Genomic DNA, 23,343 nt, shown 5'->3' on the forward strand with positions numbered 1-23,343 from the left:
TTCCTACCCATCTTCTGAAGACTGCTCTCCCTTTCTTGGATAATGCTTTGCTCCAGATTATAAATAACTCACTGCTATCAGGGCATGTACCACAGTTGTTTAAGTTATCTGTTATTAAGCCATCCCTCAAAAAACCTACCCTTGACCCTAACAACCTGGCCAACTATAGGCCTATATCTAATCTCCCTTTTTTGTCAAAAATACTAGAAAAAATACTGTCGAAACAAATTGGTACCTTCTTGCATATGAATAAAATCCAAGAATTATATCAGTCTGGTTTCAGAGCTCACCACAGTACTGAATCAGCCTTAGTTAAAGTTTTTAATGACCTCCTCATTGCTGCCGATAATGGACATATATCAATATTGGTCCTCCTGGACCTCAGTGCTGCCTTTGACACCATAGACCACAACATACTACTCCACAGGCTTGAACATTCGATAGGCATTAAAGACGCAGCACTCGCTTGATCAAGACTCAGCACTCGAGATCATACCTTTCTAACCGCAGACAATTTGTACAGGTTCACAATAAACCATCTACCCAGACTATGGTAAAATATGGGGTGCCTCAAGGCTCAGTACTAGGGCCCCTGTTATTTTCTCTCTATATGCTTCCTCTAGGCTCAGAAATTAGGAAACATGGCATTTAATTTCATTCTTATGCAGACAATACACAACTATACCTTCCCATAAAACCTGACGAATTAACTCCGTTAGCCAAACTTGACACATGTATAAGAGACATAAAGACATGGATGACAAATAATTTCCTGCTTTTGAACTCCAATAAAACAGAAGTCATGGTTTTAGGTCCTAAAAAGATGAGGGATATCCTATCCTCATCACAGGCTACATTTACTGATCTTCGACTATCCTCATCCACAAGTGTTAAAAATCTAGGAGTTACAATTGACCAAGACCTATCACTAAGTAATCACATAAAACAGATTACCAAAACTTCATTTTATTATTTAAGGAACATTTCAAAGATAAGGAAATCTTTATCCATACCAGACGCTGAGAAATTAATCCATGCTTTTGTCACCTCAAGGATTGATTATTGCAATGCTCTATAAGCTGGCTGCAATAACACCTGTCTAAAGAGCTTACAGTTTATACAAAATGCAGCTGCTCGCACACTCACTAGAACTAAAAAATATTAACATATTTCCCCTATCCTGGCATCTCTACACTGGCTGCCTGTTAAAAGTCACATTGACTTCAAAATATTACTTCTAACATACAAAGCCATTAATGGCCAGGCACCAGAATATATTAAAGATCTCTTAGTCCCATATAACCCACCCAGACCGCTACGATCACAGAATATGGCCTTCTTGTAATTCCAAGAATCTCAAAAACTACAGTAGGAGGCAGAGCTTTCAGCTATCGCGCACCCCTCCTCTGGAATAATCTCCCTTCCTCAATTCGACTAGCAGACACCCTCCCTATTTTTAAGTCTAGACTTAAAACATACCTCTTTACTGCCTCCCATAGTTAGGTATGGTGCGGTGTGGATATTCACCCACCTCAGGGATTTTTGGAATGGACCACCCTGCTGAGTCCTCGTGTGACTGGCACTCCAGTCGCGCGTGCGATGGTGGCAGGGCTCCAGAGTGCGACCAATTTGGTCGCATAATTTTTCAAAAGTGCGACTAAAAAAAAATCGGAGGACCAGCTATTCGAGAGAGGAAAAAGTGTCCGCATTGAAACTCTACCTTTGGTTCAATAAAAGACACATATTTGGCCAATATCGTGGTTTAAACAAATCACAGATAGTAAAGGGCGGGACCTCCCCTCTGATTGGCCGTGGGCCAGTGCCTGTGTGTAAATTTGAAAATGCGTGTGCTGCAGAGAGAGAGAGAGAGGTCAGTACGACGGAGTATTAGGGCCACACATGAAGAAATAAATATTTTTGCCATGACGAGATTAAACTCGACGTGTCGACTTTAAAGTCGCCATGTCGACATTAAACTCGACATTTCGAGAATAAAGTTGAAATATCGTGTCGACTTTAATCTCGATGTGTTGACATTAAACTCAACATTTTGAGAATAATATAACGACCGCTCGAGGCGATTGAAAGGGAGGACAGGAGGACGAATGAAACATTCCAGTTTTCTTCAAGTGCAACAATGATTAGACATAGGCCTATATCATGTGGACAAAACATAGAACATATTAACCTCCATTGCTCAGCCAAATACTTTCCTGTTAGGTCCTTATCACGGAGTTGCAGGCGATAAATGCGATGGTCAAAAGTAAACGTCATTAGCGGTTTATTTATTATAGGCTATTATTAAAGAGTGTTTTTCATCTAAAGGTTCAACTTCATGCTTGCACTAGACTAGGCATACTAAGTGCTCTCCCCAATCCTACTTTCACATTGCTTGTTTGTTTGTAATGGATGCAAAACAGCCTATTGCTGGAGGGACAAATGAAGCTGTCCTCCCGACCAGGCAACCCCATGTATTCTACATGCACACGCACACATAGTGCATACTGTAAATAAAGTACATGCACACATATTCCCTCACAGGATCAAAAGAGTATATATACTTAGGCCTATACATATCTGTGTTAGCCTCCTATATTTATTGCAGGTGAGACATGGAAAAGCAGTTTTAGAAAAATTAGTTTTGCCATGTTAACCTATGGAGAGTGACGGCCTGTGGGTCATGAAGGGCAGTTATTTGGATGTGCGGTGGCCTTACCCACATAAAACAGAGTGAAATAACATTTTGTATAGAAACATTATATCATTGTATACATTATTCTAGCTATATAAATGGCATAGTTCATGGTATTCCATATTCCATAACAGCGAGATACAGCGCTTCACGGTGTCGGCAATGAGTAGGCCTACCTAGTTAACGGTATTCCATATCCCATAACAGCGAGATACAGCGCTTCACGATGACGGCAATGAGTAGGCCTACCTAGTTAACAGACAAGACGCAATCTATCTGAATATCTGCAATCTATTTCAACACCTATTTAGAGTGCATGAAAATGCAATCTACTGTTATCCGATTTCTTCTTATTATGACCGCCGCTAGCGAAGCGGTCATATAACGATTGTCAAAGTTTTTTTTTTTTTTTTTCCGTCATCTTCTTCCTGAATTTTTGGTCAACGATACCGGGACACCCGGGATAGGTTATGTGTACATTTAGTGACTGTACACTCATTGGCCTGTAGATGGCGGTGCACACATATACACATGCACACACACACAGGCACCCACATACTATCGGTATTAGAACGGCCGACACATGATTACAAATTCAGTAGGATTAAAAGAAAGCCAAAAATAAATATTCATCATCATCATCATGGCTGCATTTCCAGTATTGGCGATAAGTAGTCGTTTGTCTACTAGATGGCGCATCGTTGCAGTGAGACGTAATTTTGTTGAAAGTTAAAAGTGGGTTGGAAAAACAATGGACGCTTCCTACAAGGACTAATTTACCGCAGAGAACATCTAATAAGGATAGGACGATGTTCACATGAAATGTAATTCCCATTTCTTCTTGAAGCCGAAATAAGTCAAGTCAAGTCGGCTTTTATTGTCAATTTCTTTACATGCACTGGTCATACAAAGAATTGAAATTTCGTTTCTTACTTTCCCATGCAGACATAGACATGCTTTAAATACAGACATAGACATACTATGGACATAGCCATAGACAATAAATCTGAGGATGTTTATCGGACATGCTTGTTTTTTACTGCAGGTACGTTAATCTTATAATATCAATAAGGACCTAGGTAATGTTACCGTTAAAATCAAGGGCGTGGGAAGGGGGGTGTTGAGGGTGCTGCAGCATCCCCTGCTAGCAGGAGCTGGATTTATTGAATATTATATATTTTTTTAAATAATTACTAATTCGCTGTCTGACATTATTTATATTTTTGTATGTAAAATTATGAGTCACATAGCAAAAGGGTTATGGATAGGTTCGTATATAGGCTACTAAAAATTAACAGTTATAAAGATCAACTTGAACGTGAGTCAGTTAGCCTAGAAATCTAGACACACCCTAGCGGCGGCAAATTAATTTCCTCAGCCTGTACATTTCAATGATATAGGATGGCCCGCCAGGCTATGAGTCAGTGACATTAGCTGATGATCATAAAAATGAATGATAAGCCGTTTCTTGTGTTAGAGTGCCATCTACTGGGTAAAATTGGTAATTATCCTGAAATACGGGAATATGTTCAGCTTCACCTCCAAATTCGCGCAGAGAATGTTCAAAATGGCGCTCAAGTAAACGTCAAGCATATTCAGAGTTAACTTCATCACTACATTAAACTTGGGCTGTAACGTTACAAAACCCCCTTCACTTTACAAAAATGGTTAGCCAAGTAAAAACGTTCGTATGATTTCAATGGTAGTGTGTGGTGACAAGCTGACAACAACATAACTAGGCCAGGGTTGCTAGGTTACGGGGACGCTGGCGAGACACGCCGCTCCGTCTGGCATCATGTTTTTGTTTGTTTTTATGTAATGTTCGTAATTTTATGTAATGTCATGTTTATTTTTTGTATTGGTTTGTCTAGTTAAATGTTTTCCCTATTTATTTACGCTATTTTTGATAGTTTTCGTGTTATTCTTAGTCCTTTTTACTGCTTCTAAGTCAGCTGATGTCGTTGACATTTGTCCATTGGGAGCTTGCTATGGCTAGCTTTTGCCCTAGCTTGGCATCGGACATCCTTCTATCTATCCGTGAGCGGTGCAGCACTTCACTGTCTGGTCGAGTGGATCTCTCAGGACAGCTGAAACTAGGCTACTCTGCGAAAGATCTGCCGTGGCCGCCGAGCTGTTGCTGACCTGCGAGCTGCCATGCCAACTGCAGACTCTGACATCCTTCCATCCATCCGTGAACAGTGCACTTCACTGTCTGGTCGAGGGGATCTCTCGGGACAGCTGGACCTAGGCTAGCTACTCGGCGAAAGATCTGCCGTGGCCGCCGAGCTGTTGCTGACCTGCGAGCTGCCTTGCCAACTGCAGACTAACGTTAACGGTGAAGAGCTGCAATCTCACGGAGCAACAAACGGTCGCTGTTAAGTCCACCGAATTGCGGATCTACGCGATCGCCCAGTACTTTGGACTGTGCTTCCAGTCATCTCCAGACTGCGGTCTACAAGGCCTAGCTTCTAACGTTAACGTTATCTCCAGACTGCCAGTGAATTCACCGGGTTGGTCAGTTCCTAAAGAACTTTGTTGGCATTGCATCGGTTGTGAAGACACAGCTCTGTGCGCAGTTTTCACGGATCATCATTGCCCTTGGACATTTTCAGCTGGTTTGGAAATTGGACTAATTTTAACATCACTCTTCCCCCTTTTTAAATATATTTTCTTTTTTTATTTGTTTATTTGTTTTGTTGTCTGTATTGTATGTATTGGTGTCACGGGTATGCTGGCGACTACGCTGCTCCGTCCGGCATTTTTTGTATTTGTTATTTTTTAAATGTATTTGTCATGTCTTGATGTCATGGGTACGCTGGCGACTACGCCGCTCCATCCGGCATTGTTTGTCTTGTTGTTATGTGTCTTGTTTGTGGAGCGCTTTGGGTTGCACTATGTGCATGTTAAATGCGCTTTAAAAATAAATCTGACTTGACTTGACTTGACTTAATTTGCCAGTAAAAGGCACGCGAAACGAAGCAGTCATCGTTAAATTCCTTCTCTCATAAATGCATGCTCATGTAACATGTCTGCCGCTGACCCAGTAGCAGGTTGAAATGTCTGCAGTGCCCACATTAACCTTTATGGCACACTTCCAACACCGTCTATATCGATAAATAACCTAAATACTAAATTCATGGCGCAGTGTTATTTTGTCTGGCCTCATTAACGCTAATGTTAACTTAACTTTAAATAATAATGTTGACATTCATGTAGTTGCTAACTTAACTTATGAATTCACGCTTACTTTGCCCAGTCGGCTAACGTTAAGTTTAGGTAATGGTTAGGGCTAACGTTATCCGTTAGCATTTCTTAATATGTAATATCATTCTAGCAATGGGAAAATAACCTACGGAGAGCTATTTATTGCCAAATAATGCTAAATCATAAAATATGGTTCTGTACCTTGCCATTTCCTTTTCAAAACTCGATGTAGCCCAACTGTTAACATTAATGTAACTTTAAAGTTATCTGTAGAAGCTAGAAGCTATGTTCACAGAAGCTAGCTAGTGCTAGTTGCTATCCATAGGAGACTAATGTTACATCAACCATGAGCCAGATAACATTAGACTCATTACAAACTTAGCTTATACATATCTGAAGGTTATTTTTGTTATTATCAGCTCGCTGATAAATGTAAATGCTACAACATAATACAAAAATACTTACATCGGTCTCCAAGTCTGACTGCATCTTTACTCCTACGCTGGTCAGAGTGAGTGAAAACTGAAAAGGGCGGACGGAAACAGCATTTCAAAAAGACAGTGGCATGACGTGATTGGTCAACACAGAAACAGCCGTTAATTTCATAATTCGACATTAAGATATGTTTGTATTCTTCATGATTTTTATTAGTCCTAGAGCGTTTCATAGGTACCAGATAAAATATATGTATTTATTTTCTCTGCAAACACAAATGCTGTTCCATTAGTGAATAACACATGTATGGTGTCAATTTATCCATAGCTGGAGATTATAAAAAATACACAATGTGTGCTAAAATCTACACAAATGTGTCAAAATACTATCTACACAGTCACATGTGTTGTTTTTTGACACATCCCTTTTTGCAGTGTAGCGTTGGTTGAGTGATGGAGGCCAATTTGATTGATTGCATTTGTAGAAAACTATAAATGCGGTTATACCAAGCAAATGTATAGCAGCACTGTTTGTATCTTTCGACTGTCATTTATTGCACATGCTACAAAATCATTCTGTGCAATGGAAGATTTACCAACGTTACACCGGTCTGATACAGTTTTGCCTATACATCCGTGAGACTGAGACGCCTGTTTATTTTGTTTTAAGTGCGTGCAGGGTGTGAGAGGGGAATCGATGTGCTTTGATTCCAGCTTGGTAGTTGTAGTCTGTGAAATTAAAAAGCACGTGTGTGTGAAGTATCCAAACAATGACACCTTCATTTCATTATGGCTGCTTTAGCAACACACCTTAAGCTTCTGTGTAGAGGGTCCCATTTAGAAGTGGCTACTTCATTCGCGCTTTCCTTGACTCATGGAGCTGCGTGAATTTTATTACAACTTTTCGCCACGATATGGCAGTTTAAGTCCGCTTGATACTGTAAGGCGTAAGCCATTGGTTTCCAAAGGAGATTTTATTTGTGTCGCCAGCATAGCCTATTGACAATTTATGTTGTAAATAGGCCTACCTTATAAGCCTACCTGTAGCTTAGGGAAGCTAACAGCTTTCTATTACGATCTAGTTTGTTAGTTACAGTTTTGTCATAACTCCCTGATGCATTTTTGCATTTAGAATAGCCAGAGCGTGGATATCTCAATCGGAAAATTAAACAATAGGCTATCGGGTGCCTATGGACTAGGCTGGGTGAACCCAGCCTGATCTGCCCGCTATTTATTTTTTGATTTCTTAAAAGATTGAGCTTGGTCTGGTGAAAGCCAGACTAGCCATGGACCTCAGTTACACAATGCAAGGGAACATGAATCAGCCTATCTTTGCGCGAACAATAACGGACAACAGCTCTTCAACTTTGGCCCGTTAAAATGTGTAGGCTATTGAACAGTCTAGCGACGCATTTCATCAAGGCCCATTTGGACATGTCAGTTATTTGCACCACTGGTTCGATGTAAAACAGCATTTCGTTTCAGACTACTGTTACTTAATTTGTGCATTGACAATAAAGTAGCCTATCACATGAACTAAAGATGACTAAAATCTTATGTAGAAGAAGAAACATTCACAAAAAATCCATCCATCCAAAAATGACCTTTGTTTTTGATAGCTGTTGAAAACGGCATGAAACTGACAGAGATGTTTTTGTTTATTAATAAATACATAAATAAATAAATAAATAACATTATGCTGATACCTTTTGCTTTTCCCAAATACAATGTAGCCTACAGGTGTAAGTGACCTTTCATCAATCCAGTTGCAATGGATGAACTGTGATGAACTGCCCTACTTGTGATTGTTTAGAGATTTTAAAGGTTTTATAACAATGCTACATCTTCTTTGGCTATTCTACAATCTATTCACCTTTTCAGCACCAGTAGGCTACTTTCTGTGCAGCCGCACACACACACTCAGGCATGCCAAACAAGCATACACAAAAGTTTCAAGAGTGGGGGATGGAGTAAAAGATGGAGACAAATTGAAGTGTGATTTATTTTTGCGGAACGGATGTACAGGACTGAGCGGCGGTCATGAAAATGCACTGTACTGTTCTTCCTAGGCTTCTTCTCATTCTTATTATTCCGCTAACGCATGTAATGCAGCTTCAACCGTTTAACGTAGAAACTTCATTCAAACTATGTTACGTAGGTCTTACTTAGGACATTTTTCATCTTTGTAACTGTTCAGTCATTCCAACTATATTAAACCTCATCTACCTTTCAAATAATTTAACCATTTAAACGATCCACCTATTTAACTGTTCAGGCATTCCAACTACATTAAACCTCATCTACCTCGCAAATAATTTAACCATTTAAACCAGTGTTTTTCAACCTTTTCACTTTTGACACTTAAAATGTCCCACGGCACACTAACATCCTGTGTGAAGAACAATAAACATACCATAGCCTAAAATTTCAAATAATACACAGATGTGGCCTTATTATGGCTTCTATGTAAGACCTGCTCAATAAAACAAGCGCCCTCTGTTTCATTTGTAGGTGACTATATCTATAATTTAACTGTTGTTATGAACTGGATATGTGATGATTCTGCGAATACTGGATATGGGGGCCCTGTTGTACAATGCCTGCATACCACAAATAGTGCAATCATACAATCCATGAGAGCATGTGGTTATAAATTCTTTGATGCAACAGTTGCTTTTCTGGACCAGTGAGTGAGATTTGGGTAATTTTCTGCGGCACACCTGATGATCTCTCACGGCACACTAGTGTGCACCAGCACAGTGGTTGAAAAACACTGACTATCCACCTATTTAACTGTTCAGTCATTCCAACTATATTAAACCTCATCTTCCTAGTTCAGTCATTCCAACTATATTTAACCTCATCTACCTAGCAACCAATATAGGAACCATGTCAAATACCCTAGTAACAGCCTAGCAACCACTTCCACAGTTACAACCTAGCAACCAGCATAGCAACCACCACAACTAACCTAGCAACAGCCTAGAAACCACCTCAAGTACCCTAGCAACAGACTAGCAACCATGTCAAATACCCTAGCAACAGCCTAGCAACCACTTATACAGTTACAACCTAGCAACCAACATAGCAACCAATGAGTTTAACCTAGCAACCAGCATAGCAACCACCACAACTGACCTAGCAACAGCCTAGCAACCACCTCAAGTACCCTAGCAACAGCATAGCAACCATGTCAAATACCCTAGCAACAGCCTAGCAACCATGTCAAATACCCAGGCAACAGCCTAGCAACCACTTCCACAGTTACAACCAAGCAACCAATATAGCAACCAATGACTTTAACCTAGCAACCAGCATAGCAACCACCAGACATGTGGACTCGAGTCACATGACTTGGACTCGAGTCAGACTCGAGTCATGATTTTAATGACTTCAGACTTGACTTGATAAAATTCGGCATGACTTGCGACTCGACTTGGACTTGAATACTATTCACTTGAGACTTGACTCGGACTTTGCCTCTTTGACTTGTGATGACTTGACATGTCTCGAATCAAAAACTAAATTTCCTGATCGTGGACCAGTCACCCCACAGACGCTTTCCCGCGACTAAAAAAAAAAAAAAAAAAATAGCGGAGACAAGCGGCCAGAGCACAGTACAGTACTGCCGCTACCCCCACACGCATTACGCACTGTGTGTAGGGCACCAAGAGACAGAGGAAGGACCAACATTTAGCCAATCACTAGTAGCTTTACTGCAAACTGATTTGCACTCTTGTTAGAGAACGTTTAATGTCAAAAAGCACCAACAGCATGTTACATAAAGTTGATACTTTTCGAGTCCTCTCCATTAAGATCCAACTTGAACTTATGCTAGCCTACTGCATTTAATTGAGAACGCATCCAAGCACGCACGAGAGGGAGAGAAAATGAGTAGGTTCTAGCTGGCTTGTCATTGTTGATGATGATTGATATCTTCTTTTAAATATAAGAAACATATAAAAGGAAATCGTGAAGGCAACAAATACGAGATTAGAGGAGATTGTGAATTATCCGGTTCTCACTAGCCTACTGTACTGTTATAAACTATGAGATCCAGGTCACTATGACATAGCTGCACTCACTGTGATTTGGAAAGTGGACAAGAATATTATGAAGAGTTGTCTTTGCCTTGTGTAATGGAACTGGTCTTAATAGTCTTGAAGTATTCAATAATTTATTTACATGAAGCACATGATATGCCGATTGAAATACATTTCACTCAGCTACTGTAGCTAGGTGGCTACTGGCTACCAGGCTCATAATTCACTTTTAATTGCAAACAGAAAATGTCAAGCAAGCATCATGTCATACATGCTTCTCTTTCCAAGGGAATGAAAGCTGTTTGTGCCAACTTAATATCATGCTTATCGTTGTTAATATTGTGCTATACATGTGGCACAAACAATGTTTGAGTTTGTGGACTAGCCATAGGCTATATTTGAACGGAGCTGGTAAAAAAAGGATCATTATGAGAACGTGTGACACAATGGGCTTAAAGTGACAGTGCACCATTTACAAATGAGATAAACAGCATCAAATGTGTAGTATTTCTTAAGAAATGAATACTTTAAAACAAAATTACTGTCATTATTATCTTTTAAATAATATAAAAGTGTTGACCTTGGCTTCCCTTATGAGTCGCCACTGCCAGACAGCCTAATAAATTGTTTGCAGGCAAATCTGTGGCCTAGCGCAGTGAAATGCCATCAGTCAAATTATTACTCATCCTTACAGTGGGCTCCGCAATTTGGAAAAACAATATATATATTTGCAGCTGTGCTGAGTGTTATGTAGCTATCCGTTTACAGATTACACAGGTATGCGCATGCATATGTCGTAAAAGATTACAAGACAGAAACATTGAACATATTTTAATCTGTATTTATAAACAAAAAATACTGTGGATTAGATGGAAGTGCTAAAATTATGATCGATAGTCTAATAATGGCATTATTAAGTGAAGAGTACCTGATGACTTGTTCAGGACTTGAAAAAGATTGGGACTTGGACTTGGACTCGACTTGGCTTTGATGTGACTTGGACTTGGACTCGACTTGCCCTTCTCTGTATTTACTTGGGACTTGACTTGGACTTGACTGCTAAGACTTGGGACTTACTTGTGACTTGCCAAACAGTGACTTGGTCCCACCTCTGGCAACCACCACAACTAACCTAGCAACAGCCTAGCAACCACCTCAAGAACCATAGCAACAGCCTAGTAACCATGTCAAATACCCTAGCAACAGCCTAGCAACCACTTCCACAATTACAACCTAGCAACCACCATAGCAACCAACAAGATTACCTAAGCAACCAGCATAGCAACCACTTAATTTGGCATAACAACCAACATATGTACCCTAGCAACACTACTGCAACTATTAGTACACTCATCGACCGCTACACTCTCCCCTACTTTTAGAAGAGGTCTCCTGACATCTGTAGTATGTAAAACTCCCACCCCATTACCAATAACCCCCAAAGACAGGCCTGGGGTAGAGAGGCCATTCATAAAATGAGTGATGTGCTACCTCACCATTCTGGAGAAGAACAGGGGGGTTGTATGCTACTGGGGGGTTGTATACTACTGCCTGCACTCCAGGTCTCAACGAATGATATGACAGTTGACCCAGACTCTGATATGTAAGCATTTCCCTTGGTCTCACTGTACGTTCAGACCTCCTCTGCATGGGTTCTTCACACTGTTGTACTGGCTCCACACCTTCAAGATCATCTACAGGTGGTCTTCCAGAAGCATCTTCACTGACGTCTGACCCTTCCTGAACTGGTACGGGTGGCTCAACTTCCGCATCCACCTCTCTATGAATGTCTTCGCCAAGTTGATCCGTTTGCTGTAGAGGGGGTTGAAACTCGTCTTCTGAAGGTCTCAGGGTAAGATGATCAATGTGTGGTTGTATCCTTGACTGGGATGGCCCAAGGTAAGTTCTAGCACCTACTGTACGATGGGGCATGGAGCGCAAGGTATAACTTACTTCCTCATCCTCCTCTGAATCACTCTGGCTAGTCTGGTCAGTGGCCCTCCTTCCCTGGGATCTCTGTGTTCTTCGAGGACATCCTTTCCTGGCTGGACTGGCTTGAATGTTTTCTTCCAACTGGAGGTCGCTAACTGGTAAAAGTAAGTTCCGGTGTAGGACACGGACCCGCTGTTCACCCTTTTCAGCTTGAACTCTATACACTGGACTGACTGCATCTCCTACTCTGCTGACAACACGGTGAATGACCCTCTCCCAATAACTTCGGAGTTTCCCTGGCCCCTGCCGCTCTGATAAGTTCCGCACCAACACCCGGTCACCTGGCTGAAGTGTCATCCCCTTCACGCCTCGATCGTAGTTTCTTCCTCTTTTCAGAGGACTTCTGACTATTTCTAGAAGCAATCTGATAGGCCTCCTGCATCCTACTTGCCCACTTCTCTGCAAAGGCTTGTTTACTTCCTTTCTCGGTGTTGGGTCTAAGGTCAAAAAGGAGGTCCACTGGTAACCGGGGTGCTCTCCCAAAAAGGAGAAAGAATGGCGAATACCCTGTTGAGTCATGTTTGGTACAATTATAAGCATGAACAATGTGGGGCAGGTGGTCTTTCCAGTCTGACTTCTTGTCCTCTTTTAGGGTCCGAAGCATCTGGAGCAATGTGCGGTTGAGCCTTTCCACTGGGTTTCCCTGGGGGTGATACGGGGTTGTTCTAGAATGTGAAATACCAGCGAATTGCTCCAATCTCCGAAATAGACCATTCTCAAACTCCCGACCTTGGTCGTGGTGAAGTTTTACTGGAAATCCAAAGCGAGGGATAAAGTCATTGAACAATTTCTCTGCAACAGTTTTACCAGATTTGTTTTTGGTGGGATAAGCTTGGGCGAAGTGAGTAAAATGGTCAATTATGACCAAAATATACTCATACCCTCCACTACTTGGCTCAAGGTGAAGGTAGTCAATGGCCACTAGCTCAAAGGGGGAACTTGTGGAGATGGAGCCCATTGGTGCTTTGTCCAAACTAGAGGGGTGTTTCTGCTGAATACATTCACATCTTTTGAGGATATAATCCTCAACCTCTCGCTGCATGTATGGCCAATAAAACCGTTCTCGCAAAAGATGAAGGACTTTCTCAACACCCACATGGCCCATGTCATCATGAAGATGTTTTAGAATCAGGGGCCGAAATTGTTTTGGAACAACCATCTGCTTATAGGGTCCGGCTTGTCGATACAACACCCCATTCTGTATAAAGAGCCTAGTCCACTCACCAAACAACCTTCGAGCTTCACTGGACACACTCTCTCTATCCTTCTTTGTAGGATTTTTCCCTCTACTTTTCAAGTTGATGACTTCCTGAATTGCTACATCCTCCTGCTGTGCACTCCTTACATCCTGAGGTGTAATGACAGATGAACTTAAAGGTTCTGACTCATCAGCAGAGGCAAGCTGCAAAACAGCCATCCATGGCACCTGCTTTTCTTTGATTGTCATACTTCCCTAACACACTGCTGTTACCACCTCTGGGGATAAGTCTTCTGTATAAGTATAAGTATATATACACTCTTTTGATCCCGTGAGGGAAATTTGGTCTCTGCATTTAACCCAATCCATGAATTAGTGAAACACACACAGCACACAGTGAAGACACAGTGAGGTGAAGCACACACTAATCCCGACGCAGTGAGCAGCCTGCATCAACAGCGGCGCTCGGGGAGCAGTGAGGGGTTAGGTGCCTTGCTCAAGGGCACTTCAGCCGTGGCCCACTGGTCGGGGCTCGAACCGGCAACCCTCCAGTTACAAGTCCAGAATGCTAACCGGTGGGCCACGACTGCCTGTATACTCTTCCATGTGTTGATGGAGTGAGACAGGGAACCGGGACAGTGTGTCAGCATCTATGTTGTTCTTACCCGGGCGGTACTTTATGTCAAAATTAAAGTCGGCTAATTCGCCAACCCAACGGTGCCCTGCTGCATTTAATCGGGCTGTGCTCAGAATATAGGTAAGGGGGTTATTGTCTGTATAAACGGTGAAGCTAGGGGCATAATAGAGATAGTCCCGAAATTTATCACAAATAGCCCATTTTAAGGCAAAAAATTCAAGCTTTCCTGAGTGCAGATGATAATTCCGCTCTGCTGGAGTAAGTGACCTGGATCCATAAGCAATCACTCGCAGTCTACATTCTTGATGTTGATAAAGTACAGCACCGACCCCTTCATTTGATGCATCTGTATGCAAGATAAATGGCAAGTCAAAGTTAGGATAAGCAAGGATAGGGGGGTTGGTCAACATGGTAACAAGCCGATCAACAACAACACTATGTTCATCAGTCCACTGGACTGGTGTCCTTGATGGCACCGGGCTGGGTTTCTTTTTAGCTGAAGTAGCTACTTTAGAATGTTCAGTCTTCTGCAGAAGTCCAAACAAAGGCTTGGCCACCCGAGAAAAATCTTGAACAAAAGAACGGTAATAACTAAAAAACCCTAAGAGTGCCCTCACCTCCCCGACTGTGGTAGGTCTCTTCTTCTTAAACTGGGTCACTGCCTCTAGATCCTTAGGGTCAATCTGGACTCCTTCCTCAGACACAAGACGACCTACAAAACGAACTTGCCGTTTGAAGAGTTCACATTTATTTGGTCTCAGCTTGATCCCACTAGCTCTCAGTCGCTGCAGCACTTTCCTCAAGCCTGCCACATGATCTAAAAATGACTTGGAGTAGCAAAGGACATCGTCCAGATAAGGAGAGCAGCACTCATCTCGCAAACCATCAAGGACAGATTCCATGCATCTCTGGAAGGCTGCGGGCACATTACTTAATCCGAAAGGGAGCCTAATCCATTCATAAAGCCCCCATGGTGTACTAAAAGCAGTGCAGTGTTGTGACCCCTCATCCACAAACCCCTGGTGGTATGCACTACCTTGGTCCAGGATGGAAAACCAGGCATGGCCCCTTAAGTTATCAAGAAGGTCTTGGATACGGGGTAATGGGTGCCGATCAGGAATTGTTTTACGATTGAGCTCACGAAAGTCAACACATAGGCGCAGACTGGCATCTTTTTTCCTGACACAGACCACCAGGGATGAATAGGACGAAGTTGACTTCCTAACCCCCCCTCGCTCTAAGAGATCTTGTACATAGGCCTTCACCTCTTTGTAAAGTGGTTTTGGAATGGCATTATAACACTTTTGCACTGGGGCGTCGTCTTTCAGATTAACCTTCAGTCGTAAAGAGGGAACGCACCCAATATCACCACCCTCTTGGGAAAATACATCTGACTCCTCATACAGCAGTTGCCTGACAATGTCTTGATTTTCTAGACTCAAATGAGACAGGTCAACTGGAGGATTCCATTTCTCAGCAGGATTGTTCACCCTGGCCTGATCCGTAGCCTGGAGAGTTTGGGCTGAAGTCACTGAAATGGAACTGGGTGGACTCTGCTTGGGAATTAACAGGGGGAAAATTGTGCAAGCTTCCTCTAGATGGCCTAACACTACCCGTTGTGGGAGAAAAATATCATGCTAAGTGGAATTCTGAATAGGGATTGATACATACTTTGAGTGTGTACCCTGCACTTCCAGGGTGGCTGGGAACATCTCTAGTCCATCAGGCAAATCCACCTCTACAGCAGGCTCGAAATACACTGCTCCTTCCTCCGTCCAGTTCCTCACCTTACACGTCACCCCTCGCAATTGACCAGCTGGAATAGTAAAGCCTCTCTTTCCCATCATGACAAGGCGGCCTTGTGGCGTTTCCTCCACTGACTCAACCTGAGCAGCAGACACTATCGTTCTCGCAGTATCCACCTTTAAATTTAAAGCTTCACTTAAGAGAGCACTCAAATTAAGCGAGCCTGTAGTGTCACAGTTTTCTCGAATAAGCTCTGCAATAACATTAACTCCTAACAGAGGGAAATTAAGGTTGCTTTGTGCAACCAAAAAGGGAACTTGAATGGACACTTTACCCTGATTAGCACTGAGGACTTCCAAGTGAGTGTCAACCCAGCCCTCAAACGGAATGGTTGAACCATTAGCTGCAGTCACATAAAGAGGCTCTGAGAGTAAAGTTTCTAGGGACCTGATTTCTACATATGGCAGTTTCTTCATCACCCACTCCTTCCCCATAACACTCACTTGGGCCCCCGTATCCAAAAGCATCTCGGTTTGAACCCCATTGACACAACACAAGATCAGACATTTCCCCCCAATGAGCTGCGCTGTCCGTCTGACATATGGGGTTTTAAGTGAATGTTGTGAAATAGTTGAGCTGTCTGTGCAGGTCGAATGACAATGTAGGAGGGACGTGAAATCTGGGTAAGTCACTGGCCGTCCCTCTCCTGTGACCTCCTCCCATTTCCCGGCCAGTTCAAGCACCCTACAGCACGATGGCCACTCTGTCCACAACGAAAACAGTGACTACAGGAATCATATCCCTTTTGTTGACATTCCTGACATTTCCCCTGTCTTGACACTCTCTGGGATTGCACGGCTGATGCTACCATAGGGGGGTAATTTAGGACATTATCAGGTTTGGATATGAGCTTTTCCAGGTTCTTAGTCAACGCAGACACTTGGACGGACAATTCGGTAATGGCGACGGCATTAGCGTTAACATCAGACTCAATGGAAGGCTTTGTTGAAGAACTAGTCACGGTATCTCCAGGTTGCTGTGCAGCACTTACTGTGACTGGCCTAAATTTGGAGGGAGCTGAAAAGCGTTTTGCCCTTTCAGCCTCTTCACTTGTCAGCTTGGTTATTTGTTCTAAAATCATTTCATCGCTAACATGGGGATTTGCAAGATATGGTTTGAGATCATAGCGGATGCTGTTACTTTTTTCATTTAAACCCTGATAGAGTGTATGCAAGAAAACCCCTTGTACCAGTTTCCTATCAGCTAAAATCAGTATCATGCCGTTGAGCTGCAAGCAACACACGTTCCCTGAGAGTCATTATCCGATACACAAACTGCTGTGTGGTTTCCCTGTCTTGCTGTTTAGTATTGCTCAGTTCTTGAAACAACTCTCTACTACTTTTATCTCTTATGTGAGTTCTAAGGACTCTTTTTAACAACAGTGAACTCATCTTTATTTGTAAGATAAAAAACCCTTCTTTGGTTATTCTCAACACCGCTCTTACAATCTCAGATTCTGTTACCCCTGTATCAATCGCCTCATCAATTTGTTTACAGATATGAGTGTATGATATTTCTGACCCAGAATCTGAAATTTGACCACCCTGGATTTTAAATTCTCTACGAGGCAAGAGTGCAGTCACAGCAGTAATTCTAACAACCTGATCAGTATGTGTTTTTAACCCACTTATATTTACAGAGTCATTTGAACGTGTTGCGTGTTCATCATCCTGGTGTATAGTATGAGTTAATGGTACCGGAATGTTCGTCGGGGTGGTTGATCTTGAATGTTCAGATGGATTACTAACAGCAGTCATTTCATTTATGCCATCCTGCAGATGGAGTAGACGGGACATGCCTGCATCCTCCAGCTGTTGTAGTTTTTAACTTTTCATAAAGTCAGAAATATGATAAAATAACCCAGGTTCAGAGAGTGTGGAAAGTTCAGCGTTGTCCTCATTGTCCAAAGAAGCAGCTAGCTGGTACAGCTGACTTGCATTCAGCTGCAATAGCTTCTTATGGATTTCCCATTGGAGTACCTGCCGTGGCTCAGTTGACGTCATCTTTCCTCAATGCTGGCTTCTCTCAGGATGACCTTCACACGATGGCTGCCCTTCCAGTAACCACCGAGGTTCAGAGGCTTATGACTGGACTTCTCCACAGCAATGACTCCTGGACGTAGCCCCCAATTGTAGCCGACCGCAAGCCTAGGGGAACTTGGGCCAGCACAAACCAACTTCTTTACACTTGAAAGGAAAAGAACAAAGAAGGCAGGTGTTCAGGCATGGAGACAATGGAGTTCAAAGTAGGATCCTCAACTCCTTCTCTTATCCTGCCTACCCTGGTGAGTGTGATATGGCACACCCCAGTGCACCCTAGTGGACTGGAGTTGACCTAAAATGCTTTACCACATTAACCAAATACCAGTTTATCCCAAACCTTCTTCATAAAGCATGCTAATACAAGGTACCGACACAAAAGAAAAGGGGGGGGGGGGCTGAGGGTTAGTACACTTATTGACCGCTACACTAGCAACAGCCTAGCCACCACATTCACAGTTAAAACCTAGCAACCAAGGAACCTAAGGGTGGTTAACCTAGGAACCAGCATAGCAACCACCATAACTACTCTAGCAACAGTCAGTTGTCATTAACTTTGACTCCCGTCAACTGTTTCCTCTGCCCACAACTGTTTCGAAATAAGTCATCACTACAATAATTCTATATTAAAAAATTAACAATTTTAACCATCCAACTATTTAACTGTTCAGCCTTTCAAACTGTCAGTTGTCATCAGCTATGACTCCCGCCGACTGTTCGTCTGCCCACAACTGTTTCAAAATAAAAGTACTCACTACAATAATTCCCTATTAAATAACCTAACCATTTTCACTATCCAACTATTTAACTGTTTAGCCATTCCAACTGTCAGTCGTCATCAACTACAACTCCCGCCAATTGTTTTCTCTGTCCTTAACTTCAACTTCAAAATAAGTCCTCAATACAATAATTTGCTATACAATAATTTAACTATTTAAACTACTCAACTATTTAACTGTTCGGCCATTCCAACTGTCAGTTGTCATCAACTATGACTCCCTGCCAGCTTTTTTCTGAATCTGAACTCCATCTTTTTACTTGGATTATATTTTAGACAATATTCAACAATATTTTATTCAGCATCAATTTTTTTATTTTCATGCACTCGTAATTCCCTGGAATTACATTCTCTAGTTGAAGCCTATTATTCATGTCACATATTGTGTGTTAGTGTAGGCTACATATACGACGGAGTATTAGGGCCACACATGAAGACAAAAAATATTTTTGCCATGGCGAGATTAAACTCGATATGTTGACTCTAAAGTCGACATGTCGACATTAAACTCGACATTTCGAGAATAAAGTTGAAATATCATATCTACTTTAATCTCGACGTGTCGACTTTAAAGTCGACATGCTGACATTAAACTCGAAATAAAGTTTAAACAAAGCCTACAGTTTAAGCTATGTAGCCTACACTAACACACAATATGTGGCATGAATAATAGGCCTACTTTAAATAGGTGTTATTTCAGATAGATTGCAGATATTCAGATAGATTGCGTCTTCTCATTGCCGTCATCGCGAAGCGCTGTATCTCGCGGTTATACCATGCACTATTATATAGCTATAATAATACATGTTTCCAATGATATCATGTTTCTATAGTAGGCTACAGAATGTTATTTCACTCTGTTTTACGTGGGTAAGGCCACCGCACATCCAAATAACTGCCCTCATGACCCACAGGCCGTCACTCTCCATAGGTTAACATGGCAAAACTATTTTTTCTAAAACTGCTTTTCCATGTCTCACCTGCAATACATATAGGAGGCTATAAACACAGATATGTATAAGTATATAGGCCTATACTCTTTTGATCCCGTGAGGGAATATGTGTGCATTTACTTAGAATACATGGGGTTGCCTGGTCGGGATGACAGCTTCATTCGTCCCTCCATAGACATTTAGCAGTTTGCATCCATTACAAACAAACATGCAATGTGAAAGTCTGGGATTGGGGAGCACTTAGTATACCTAGTCTAGTGCATAAGCATGAAGTTGAACCTTAGATGAAAAACACTATTTAATAATAATAGGCATACAATAAATAAATAAACCGCTAATGATGTTTACTTTTGACCATCGCATTTATCGCCTGTAACTCCGTGATAACAGGAAAGCATTTGGCTGAGCAACGGAGGTTAATATGTTCTATGTTTTGTCCACATGATGTAGGCCTATGTCTAATCATTGTTTCACTCGAAGAAAACTGCAATGTTTCATTCGTCCTCCCTTTCAATCGTCCCAAGCGGTCGTTCTCTCTCCAAACTAACTTTATTCTCAAAATGTTGAGTTTAATGTCGACACGTCGAGATTAAAGTCGACATATTTCAACTTTATTCTCGAAATGTCGAGTTTAATGTCGACATGGCGACTTTAAAGTAGACATGTCGAGTTTAATCTCGCCATGGCAAATTTTTTTTTTTTTTCCATGTGTGGCCCTAATACTCCGTCGTACTATATAGCGACAAAGTCGACACTTCGAGATTAAAGTCAACATGACATTTCAACTTTATTCTCGAAATGTTGAGTTTAATGTCGACATGGCGACTTTAAAGTCGACATGTCGAGTTTAATCTCGCCATGGCAAAAATATTTTTTTCCTTCATGTGTGGCCCTAATACTCCGTCGTAGGTCAGAGACCCGTCAGATAAACAGAGTGGATGTAGTTGTGTAACAGGGTAATCACAGTAGCCTGACTACGCCACCCTGAGGCCTAGTGCATCAGGGAATCTTTAAGAGATCGTACCTCTAAACCGAGACAGCTCTTTCAGGTTCGTAATTACACCATGGAGACAAAGGATTTATTAATACACAAACGGGTGGGGATCTGAGGGTGGTAACTATGGATGTCCACACAAATATTTTACATGCAAGCATTAAGAAAAGCTCACCTATTACACAGCAAAGGCACACTGCAAAGCGATAAGCAATACACAAAACCACATCACACGTATGCTCAGAGTAGCCCCCCTCAGAGCCACCTCCCTACTAAATAAACATAAAAGTTACAAACAGAAGGACAAGACAGGCAACACAAAAACCAAACATAAAATAACCAAAGCAAAACCAAGACAAGACAAGACAGCAGCACGACCCATGTTCCCCATCAGCATGACTGTGCTGCCTGACGGTAGCAGACAGGGGCTACACCAGTGGAGTCTACATTGCTACTGGCAGCTGCCCCTCCTAAGTAGCACTCCACTGGTGCCAGATTAATCAAATGCCTATGCCCCGCCCCCTTCATTAGCACTTCCAGGTGCTATGGGGAAATAGCAGGCAGAGAAGGTCTACCTGCTACAGTCGCATTACAGTGTGGTCACATAGGCCGAGATAAATGTTCCCTCTCCCCACTGCCTTTCGGCGGCTGGCAGCAGCAAACCGATCAGACGAGCCCGAGATGATGATTAAGTTTATCGTTGCCTATGCCTACCATAGGCCTAGTGAAACTTCCCTTCACCAAGTTCAGTCCGAAATAATTATTCACAAGAAAAATAGTTTGAACGTAAACCCGACGTAGGGTTAGAGTCATTGCAGATGAAAAGACATCTTAAAATTGCGAACAATGCATACAAGGCCTTCCCGAACAACAGAGATACAGATATCGCCGAAAAGGAGTGCGTCATTGACCGCAGTTACATGCAGGGAGTAACCCGGTTTTCAACAGCAATATTCGTTTTGCGCGCGAGTTGTGTAAACTCATTCTGATGGCATCAATCAATTTAATCCGGTATTTGGCGCAAACCGAATATCGCTACTACATTTAAAGCCCGAATATTCCCTGCATAACTGTGGTCATTTTGTACGGTGAATTGAATGGACACATTTAGATCGAGCTTGGTAAGTCATTGCAATAGCCTATAATAATAGGCCTACCATTTCGTTACTGCATTAACCATAGTGATGTTCTTATTGAAAATTTAAAAATACTAAAATTAAAAAGTAAATTGCATTGTGGGGCTGTCAAATGATTATTGCAATCATCATTGCAAAATCACATAAAAATCCCCCAGGCTACTTGGAACATCTCTTTAAATTGTGCTCAAATACATTTCTATGGAAGATGCTAGCATGGCGAGCTGGTTTAGCCAAGGCCTAAAGATCATGAAGGATAGTATGTAAGACATTGAGCCATGAGATGTGCAGTTTGAAGCCCTTAAAAGACGTGCACTGCTAATTTACTCAGTTATTTTTATTTAATTCATCTTGAGATGTTTTAAGTTTAAATTTCAGCTCAGTGAAACACTTAGAATTGTAAATCATAAGTCATAGGACAACCTATATAGGACAGTAATTAAGGAAGAAAAATGAACCTGCTGCAGTGTTAAATGCGATGAGGTTGAACATTTGGGTGCACCTAACTTTTGTGCTAGTGCACCTAAGAAAAAGGCGCACCAGTGCAACCAGTGCAAAAAGTTAGTCTGGAGCCCTGACGGTTTTCACTGACCATATCTGCGCTGGTGTCGACTACCCCTCACCATGCCTTAGTTATGCTGCTATAGCATAGTGCTGTCATGGACTTTTCATGTGTCACGCCGTACAACCCCACCCCCCCTCTCCCCTTCTCTCTCTCTCTCAACTCTCCCTCTCTTGCCTACTCTCACTATGGTATGTAACAATATATAGTACCACTGATTACTTATTGCCATTAACCATTTTGATTTTCAGTAATACTAACCCACTCTACATCTCTCTCTCTTCCCCCTTACTGTACCTCACTTGTGAGGTGTATCATCACCAGTCATCAACCATCCGTGTGTTGGCCCTCCTCTCACCCATCTCACCTGAAGTCCCATCCTCGACTGCCCTATTACTGTCCCCCTATCTGGATTCCTGGCCCGTACAGCCTAGCGACCCATCACCTGCCTATGACAACTCTGCCTGGATTCCTGACCCGTCTGCCGGCCGACCCACCACATGCCCCTTGACAACTCCCTTCCCCTGGACAATTCCAACGCTGGACTATTTGAACTTTCTGTCACTAAATCAGGATTAATGAATATCATACGGGATACGTAATCATCCCACCTCTTGTAACTTTTAGCTCAAGTGCTTTTAACACCATGTCTTATTCGCTACACCTGACTATCATATATGCATTTGTCATGTATACAGACCTTACTATCCTGTACTGACCCTAGGCAGATGGGTCAGGCCCTTGAGTCGTGGATCTGCTCGAGGTTTCTTCCTATATGTATCTCCAATTCTAGGGAGTCCTCGCCCCTGTTACCCATGGGTCTCTCTCTTTCTTTCTTTTCTTTTCTCTGATTGCCTACATTCTGTAAAGCGCCA

The 23,343-nt window shown here is 42.1% G+C and overlaps 1 long non-coding RNA gene across 1 annotated transcript; it reads left to right on the forward strand.

Moving 5' to 3' along the window:
- The first annotated feature begins 1,843 nt into the window (after positions 1-1,843).
- LOC121711917 lies at positions 1,844-21,456 on the forward strand. Its single transcript, XR_006032483.1, has 4 exons — positions 1,844-1,870; positions 20,686-20,724; positions 20,792-20,796; positions 21,355-21,456. It is a non-coding gene; the product is annotated as an uncharacterized LOC121711917 (long non-coding RNA).
- Positions 21,457-23,343: the final 1,887 nt, after the last annotated feature.

This window comes from Alosa sapidissima, chromosome 6 (genome assembly GCF_018492685.1).
Source record: "Alosa sapidissima isolate fAloSap1 chromosome 6, fAloSap1.pri, whole genome shotgun sequence".
NCBI lineage: Eukaryota > Metazoa > Chordata > Actinopteri > Clupeiformes > Clupeidae > Alosa > Alosa sapidissima.